Below are 8,910 nucleotides of genomic sequence, written 5' to 3'. Positions count from 1 at the left end.
AAGTATAAAGAAACTGAAAATCATTAATCCCACCACACAGGAGGAATAGCCACTTCAAACTTTATGATTTTCCAGATTTTTTTCTGTGAATATATACTTCTCTTCTGCTTCACAAAATTCATAACTTCTGTCAGTTATGTATACTGCTTTTTTCTCACTTCAAAATCTTATGGCTTTGCACTTCTAATTAGAAAACACATAATGAGGAATGTAAGTGAAATGAAACGTACCCGCTACTCAGTAGTATTTCACCTTGAGCAGACGGCAAAGGGTATAGAATCAGAGGAACTCTGCAGAATCAAAAATCATTAAAAAAAAAAAAAAGGCACTATGAAGTTCTAACGGCCAACTCCTAGATGCAAACCAATAGAACTCATCTGGTGACTATAAATCTCAATTAGGAGAATAGCTAAAGAACTTAGTGGATCTTTCAGAGATTGAAATTTTAGCCAGTTCCTCCACAAGCAACATATGGATCATCCATTGTGTGTCACAGTTCTACAGAGAAGCTATACAACTTCTGAATTAAGTTTAATCTCTTATGGGAAATTAATGAGACCATTTAAGAAATCATTTAAGATATGAGTTAATAATTTAGATAGCAATCTGAGATTAATCTCTAGGAAAGGGGGCTGTCTTCCACAGTTCATGGGTTTCTCTGCAATTGATAAACATGAAGCATGGTTTCAAAGGTAACTGAATTTGTTCGAAAGTGAAGTTAATTTTGAACATGATAAATTCAGGTATCAAGACTCGTAACAGGGAAGAGAATGTGGTTGTAAAATTGTTATCTAAATTGTTGGGACTGAAATGAAGGCAAAAGCATACTAAACTTAAATCCTCTGACATAGATTTCATGTAAATAAATCTCCAGGCAATCTTACAAACAGCTTGGAGATTGGTTTACTTTAAGAGAAATATTGAAAGGAAAATAGGAGATTACTTTAATAAATTTGAATTGGAGAAGGTAGAAACCATAAAGAAAATAAAAATGATTTATTTGACTATGTTAAAAAGTGGTCTATACATTTACATTTAAAAATCTACAAAGCAAAAAGGTAAGACAACAGATAAATGAAACAATGTTTTAAAGTTTTTGTACGTTTATTGTATCACAAAGACACACACTTTTCACTGAGGGTTTTTTTTAATGTAATTAAGTTTGTTGGGCTTAATTTATTCTGAGCCTCTGACCATATTGGCCAACCAACTTGTTTCTGGGTGGGAGATATGGATCTTGTAGAGGTAGGCCTTTGCAACTACATCAAATAACTCTAACAATGTTTTTACTGAATACCAAAAATTATACTTCATCAGGGTGGCAAATAAATTACAAGGATGCAGGCTAGCACTGCTCAAGGGCATTCATGGCTTGAAAGACTCACAAATCTAGGTTTAAATTCTGATCCTGCACTTGCTGGCTGGCAGGTTATTTACCTTTCTGACCCATAGTTTTTAATCTGGGAAATGGACATAAATACCTACCACACAAAGGTTTATATGATGACTAAATAAGATAAGGTATATTAGGCCCTTGAGAGAGTACGTGGCAAACAAAACATTTCTAAATACATGGTCACTACTAAAATGCAATATTTCTTTGTGGCAGTCAACTAAGGAACAAACTATAAACAAGGAGCATATATAATGAAGCTTAGGAGTATGGCTTCCACAGGACAACACTAAGGTAAAGTCTTCAGTATCAAGTCAATTTCGTCTCAGTAAAAGTATAAAAGCAATGGGAAATTTTTACAAGAAAAGGAAGAAATAGAATTTATAAAATATACTAGTGCATTCAGTGAATGTGTTCAGTTTCTAGAAAAAGTGAAATTGTTGTTATTCTAAAATAGAAATGAAGGCCTCTGAATTTTATGATTTTAGGTTTTGGACAGAAACAGCAAGCTAAGTCAGAGGTATGATTTTTTGCTTTATTCCTTAGAGATTCTCTGTCAAGAGAACATTTTCCAAGAAGGTTAGCATCTAACTGAAAGAAATTTAGGTGTGACACTGATAGACTTCATAGCAGGAGATGAAAGCTGTGAAGCGAAGCATTCAGCTAGAGAAGGAGACAGAAGACTGCAGCCCACATCTGACCGGCCACCCGTTTCTGTAGGACTGGCAAGCTAAGAGGAGGGAGAAAGCTTTTACATTTTTAAACGGCTGAAAAAATACTTTTTCATGACATATTAAAATTATATGAAATCAAATTTCAGTGTGCATAAATAAAATTTTAGTGGAACGTAGCTACACTCATTAGTTTAAGTATTGTCTATGGCTGCTTTCCCACTACAATGGCAGAGTTGAGTAGTTGTGATAGAGACATTCTGTGTGGCCCACAAAACCAAAAATATTTACTATCTGACCCTTTGCAGAAAAAGTTTGCTGACCACCGAGCTTGAGATAAGCTTACCGGAAAGCAGTGTAGATGGATATTTTAATGATTTTGAAGTGGAGAAGGTCTTTCTAAGCACACAATCAAATACAATGCAGTTGTAAAAATGATGTAGACCCATATGTTTATTAACATAAAAAGATGTTACTATATTTTTAAATGGAAAAGGGGCAGATTATAAATAGAGTACATAATATGACCACATTTTAAAAAATATAGAAATAGGGCTTCCCTGGTGGCGCAGTGGTTGAGAGTCCACCTCCCGATGCAGGGGACATGGGTTCGTGCCCCGGTCCAGGAGGATCCCACATGCTGTGGAGCGGCTGGGCCTGTGAGCCATGGCCGCTGAGCCTGCGCGTCCGGAGCCTGTGCTCCACAACGGGAGAGGCCACAACAGTGAGAGGCCCGTGCACCACAAATATATATATATAGATAGATAAATAGATAGATAGATCAACCAATTGATTGATGGATTGGAGATTGGAAAAGGTTGATAGTCTACAGATTTTGCCACCTGTAGGTATGAACACGGAACCACCAGACTGTTGCCATTTGTAAATAACTGATATGGTTATTTATCAGCATATGTCCCTGAAAACCAGTCCAGGATATAGACATATCTGCATAAACATTATTTGGAAGAATATACAATAAATGTTAACATTTATTTGGTAAGATTGTGGGTAATTTTTCATGTCTTTTTTCATTTACTCACACTTTTCTATATTTTTATGTTTCTTAAACTAACAACATTATTACTCTTATAATCAGGAAAAAATACTGTATGTTTATTTGGAAAGAGAAATAAAGCAAAGGACAAGAAATCAACCAACTAATCAACTAAATAGCACCATTTCCATAAATTGTAAAATAGAAAAGATGTTTGTTTCCTAAAATAATAAGAAATGCTTTGATTCTTTTTATCATATAATTTTCTGACTAAAATACATGCTTATCAAAGAAAATTTGTAAAATATAGTAAAAAATAAAAAAACTTCTTAAAGATTAAGATATTGGTATATTTATTTTTTACACAAAATTGGACACATTGTCCATTGTTTGTAGTTTGTGTCTTTATTTCTTAATATTTAGATAAGGTGATATACTATTATATTACCAATGTTCTTTGAAAGTGTTATTAATGGGTAATAATAGTTAATAATAATTAACTAATAATTAATAGTGAGCATTTACCACAATTTATTTATTCTTACATTCTTGGAAATATAGGGTTTTTAAAAAATTCTTCTCTCCTATAAATAACACTTTGAAAAAGAAACTTGTATAAAAATCATCTCTGCTGTGGCTTAGTTTTCTGGGAGTGCATTTTGGGGGCATGAACTTTTTAAACGACTCTTGAAACGTATTTCTTAGTTGCTTTCCAGAGAGCCTCTTCCAATAGTCCCAATCATCTCAACTTACTTCATACCTGCCAATTTAAGGTATTATAATTTTTTAAAGTAAATCATCCATTTTCTAGAATGTTGTAATTTCTATTTGAAAACTAGTTACACTGATTTATTTTTGTATGTTTGTTTGCCATATAAATGACATTTTGATGGCAAGTGCTATTATCATAGAACTATACTGATGACAGTTATCTAATAAATAAATTATGGGCCAGAAATTTTATTGAAAGTTTTAAAAAAAGGTTTTTTTAACAATAGCTTTTTAAAGAAAAACTTTATCTATGACTTTTTTTCTGTATAATTTTTTTTCCCAAAAAAGTGGTGGCGTTCTATTTGTCTACAAGATGAAAGTATTCTGAACTTACAGCATTTTAATTTCAGTTGGTAAAGCGGTATAGAGTTTTTAGTATTCATATTAAGCCTAGATCATAGCCATTCTTCTACTAAATCATTAAGGATAAAAATAACTATATTCAGTTTATAGCTCATGGTATTTGCCATTGATTCATATGTTTGTAAATTAACATTCAAAAGGATTTTTTATTTCTGTGAAATATTGTTCATGCAGTTAGTATGTGGTAGCATCAGGTAACTGCAGTGGCATGTTTGTTTACTTTTTAAAAAAAGTTTAACGTTTAATGTTTAGGCTTAGATGCTTTCATACACAGTGAGTTAGAAATATCAAGGGGAAAAAGCTTTGCAAAGAAACACACATAACTAACCTTTCTCACCAAACCTTAACTGCTACCAATCACCATTTAATATAACCCTGGTATCATTTCCAGTCTTAATTATAATGTTTTTTTATAATGCTTTCTACATTTCTGTACATCTTATCTTAGTATCACACAGTTCTTAGATCAGCTTTCCTATCTCTACTTCATGTGGGCTACTAATACTAACTAAAACTCTTTCATGTAATTTAATCAATGGCTTTGGTTGTCTTTTTTTTTTTAGCAAGCCCTGATCACCTAGGAATAGGACAGCTTACAACTGGCTATTCTCTCATTTGACAAAAGTAAAAACCAGGAGAAAATAGGCATGTGGAGCTCACCACACACTGCAACCGTAGAGTAACTTCCTAGTTAGTAGCACTATCCAAGTGTCATTGAACCCACTCACTGTGATTCACTCGCCAGCAATTTCTAATTTTACAAATAATTGGAAAGAGAATGTATCAGAAACAGCTTTTAGGAAGAAATTTTTATTTATGTAGAGAACATTTTAAGACATATTCAAATATTTTTACCAACAAGGATTTAATGGGTTCCACGATAATGGTCACATAAAAATCATTCCAATACATTAATGTGTAATAATTTCACAGAAGGGATGTCTATCCATTTAAGGAAATCTAGATTTCAATAACTGTTAACAACAAAAAAATGACAAGTTTTTTGTGCATTGAAAATTATAAATTACTTGCTACTAACTCTCCATATATATACTGTATTGGAAAAATTGGTTGGAGCTGACAGGTAATTTCATAGCAAGTTCCTAAATACAGTCTTGGACCACTTCGATGTGTCTTGAGCAGGAACTACTATGAGTCATTTTAAAAGTCTTGGACGTAAAAGGAAAAAGTTTAATTGCACATAGCTTCCCCTGGTAAGATTGGGCACAGCACAGCAACTACTGGTTACCTCCTGGCGAGAACAACTGAAAAATCAGCTGGGGGTTGGGCATGTGTGTTTCTTTTTTAAATGTTTGGGCATTCACCCAGCCCTGTAGCTATGACATTCCTGGGCAGGGTATGCTGGTAGTGGAAATATTGATGGGTACCCAAACGACTGAATTCTCCACTCTACAATACGGAAACTGGCGGACTTTGCCTCAAACATAAGTCCTCCACCCTTTCCCTCACCACCTCCACCCCACGTCTAAAATATTAGGTTAAGAATATAAATTACTTTAGGTCTTTCTTCCAGCAGGCACCCAAAGAGAAGCTTAAAAGACCTTAACTATCCTGATTTTGAGCGTTGTATATAGTGTTTATAGTTATCAACTTATAAATCTATACAAATTACAAACATATAAATAGAAAAACAAATAGCCTCTATTAAAAGTTGGCAAGAATGAGGATGGTACCGTGAGGGACTTTTGTTTATCAAAATTAGCTTCACTGTGAAAAATAACATCTAGGATCAAAGATAATTTGGTGTTTTTCTACTACCAAAATCCAAACAAGCAATTGGCAACACTTTTAAACTTGGGGGAGAGTTCCTAATCAGAAGTGTGAGGTCACAGATATCTCATCTTAAAGTAGTGTAAGAAGATGGGTCTCGTCTTGAATGCCAACACCAATGGATTAGGAGTGACTGCCCATAGCACCTTATGGAGAAGGATTCTAAGGCTGTGTTGATGATCAGTGAGAAACACTGTTTTTAGCCATTAGCTCTGTCTGCCTCCAGCGTGGGAGCACAGGGTGGTGGCACACTTACCTTGTATTTGCCATTCCTGACTTAAGACATTAATTGGCGCACCCAGATTTGAATCAGAGTCTGTCGCTTAGTAGCTGTGATCACTTGGGCAAGTTATTTGATCTCCTTAAGTCTCAGTTTCCTCATTTGTAAATAGGAATAATAAAAATGCGTAATCTTACAGGGTTGTTTTAAGGATTAATAGATTAATGTTAGAAAATACTTAGGGTCTGGCACATGATAAGCACTCTATAAACTAAAGCTACTACTGTTATTATTAATATTATCATCCATGAATGTTTTTAAATCAAGTCCGTGGTTTAAAAAAAATTTTTTTAAAGTACTGGGCCCTGAAAGCATAAACAAATAGATAAAAGTGAAGCTGTTGTAGAGCTTTGGCTGAAGGCCCAAGGGCCCTACCTACTCTGCATCAGCTAACTCCACTCAGAGGCATCTTCAAAGAACTCCTAGGCAGAGCATAGTTTGAAAATCCCTGAAGAAGGTTATTTAGAAGTGAAAACAATGCTCCTCTTTTGAGGTTTGCTCTGCATTTGTTAGCCAGTTAGGCTTAAATAAGAAAGGTCATAGTCAGGGCAAAATGGCCAAATTTAAGGCAGAGAGAAATTCACTAGAAAGAAACTGTTCCTGGTGGTGAGGTATTAAGAATCAGGCAGTAAATTTACATGGTTACCATTAGAATAAAAAATATTTAATTGAGATTATTTTCGGCAAATAAAACAGGATTAAAATTCACTTTCAGTGATTTCAAGGATGAATGGATCCTTGGTTTCATATTTATATCGTAAAACGTGGCTAGATTTAGTTAAAAGTTACTGTTTTTAGCTACAAAACAGTAACTTCCAAGAGTCAGCCAAAGATCAGATGAAGGTACACAAAGGGGCTAAAGTAGGAACTCAAAAGAGTGAGTGGAGAATGTGTGGAATACCTGTCAAGCACCAATGCAAACAGGGAAAAGAAATGTGCAAACAAAATGCTCACTTTAAAAATTCACATTGTAAATAAGTTAATTAGATTTATAAAAAATGAATACTGTAACTAGCAATTATCCTATAAAATATACTTTCTCTTCAAGGATGAATTTTAAAATAGAAATGTCTTGGTGTGTTTGAATAGCTTATGCTAATTAGTCACTGTGGAATACAACAGCATATATAGCAATTTAGATCACTGTTTACTAAAGAAAGAACAAAGGGTCTCTAATAGAGCTAAAGAAATAGACATGATCTAAATGATAATAATTATCTAATATACCAAATGGACTGGATTCATTAAAGGAAAACATTCTTTAATTATTTACCAAATTTACTTGCTCAAACAAGTGAAGTTCATATGAAATTCTATAGTTTATTCTGAAACCTTTCTATATCACATCTACAGATCATGAAGACTTTTGCTTGAGGAATACTCTTTTCAATATATTTTGCCTCATAAGACTTACGTAAGTCCCTTCTCTAATGACCATAAATGAGAAAGCCACATAAATGTGTTATAACTTTACTTTTTAGAAGCTTTGGAAAGCTTTCAACTCTGAAACTAAAATATAAAAGGGCTCAAATATGTGCCACACTCTAATTATTAATCCCACAATGAAAATACTTTGAACATACTTAAATTATTATGATGGGACTCAATTACATAGTACAGTTTCAATTGCTTACAATTTTTCTTTAATGGCATGATTAAATTTTGCTTTCTGTATGTACATATGGCTAAAAAATAGACAGTCTTTCTTAGAATATACAAAATGTCAGATTTTGCCTTTGCAGTTGCCTCATTAATCATCTCCAACGACAAATTATGTTAATAAAGGTGGGAATATAAGAAAAAAGATTCTATTAAAATGCAGGACATTAATAACAGGATGATATATTGAAAACATGCTCAAATCTGATTTTTCAAGTCACTTCATTTCCATTATATATGCAGAAAATGGACTTTTACAGTGGCAAACCAGCTAATGCAAATTTATTCATTTTTTTGCTTGCAAATAATATTATATCTGCATCATTTAAGCTTAGTTTCCCAAAAAATAGCCATTCTGAGGTCTAGTAGGTTAGAGTCACAATGATACTATAAAGAAATTGCTCACATTAAACATAAAAGTTATAACAAACTGGCACGATGTCAGTGAGTTATAAATGCTTAAAGAGTAAAAACATCCCCCTTTTTCCCTCTCATATCTGTAAATGGCTAAAATTGCAATGAAATTCATCACCTACACAGGCAAAATGTCCTCGGATTCTCAGCTCACGTTCCTGGATTTTGTGCTGAAACAAAGATGAAGGATATGGTGGTAACTTTCAAACAGCATGCAGTAAACCTTACAAAAATGCATTTGGGTGACTATTTTTATGGAATTTCCTGACTCATATTTTTAGAGTTCAAACATTGAGAAGAAATATTATGCCCATGAATACTCAATAATGTTTAGGACTTAAACTGGCTACCTAATGAAGACAATATTCTCATTCTTCCATCTTGGTGACATAAATGCACCAGGACTGTACTCATAATCTTTTTCAAACTAAGTATAAAAATAACAAAGTAGTCATAATTACAAACCTATCCTGCTGCTTAAGGAGAGGGATGGCTTGGGCCTGAAGGACCTGAAGTTTTATAAGAATTTAATAAAAATGAAATATTTCTCACTTCTTTTAGAATATGATCT

The sequence above is a fragment of the Hyperoodon ampullatus genome (genome assembly GCF_949752795.1).
Source record: "Hyperoodon ampullatus genome assembly, chromosome: 17".
NCBI classification, from domain to species: Eukaryota; Metazoa; Chordata; class Mammalia; order Artiodactyla; family Ziphiidae; genus Hyperoodon; species Hyperoodon ampullatus.
This window is presented reverse-complemented; position numbering follows the sequence as displayed.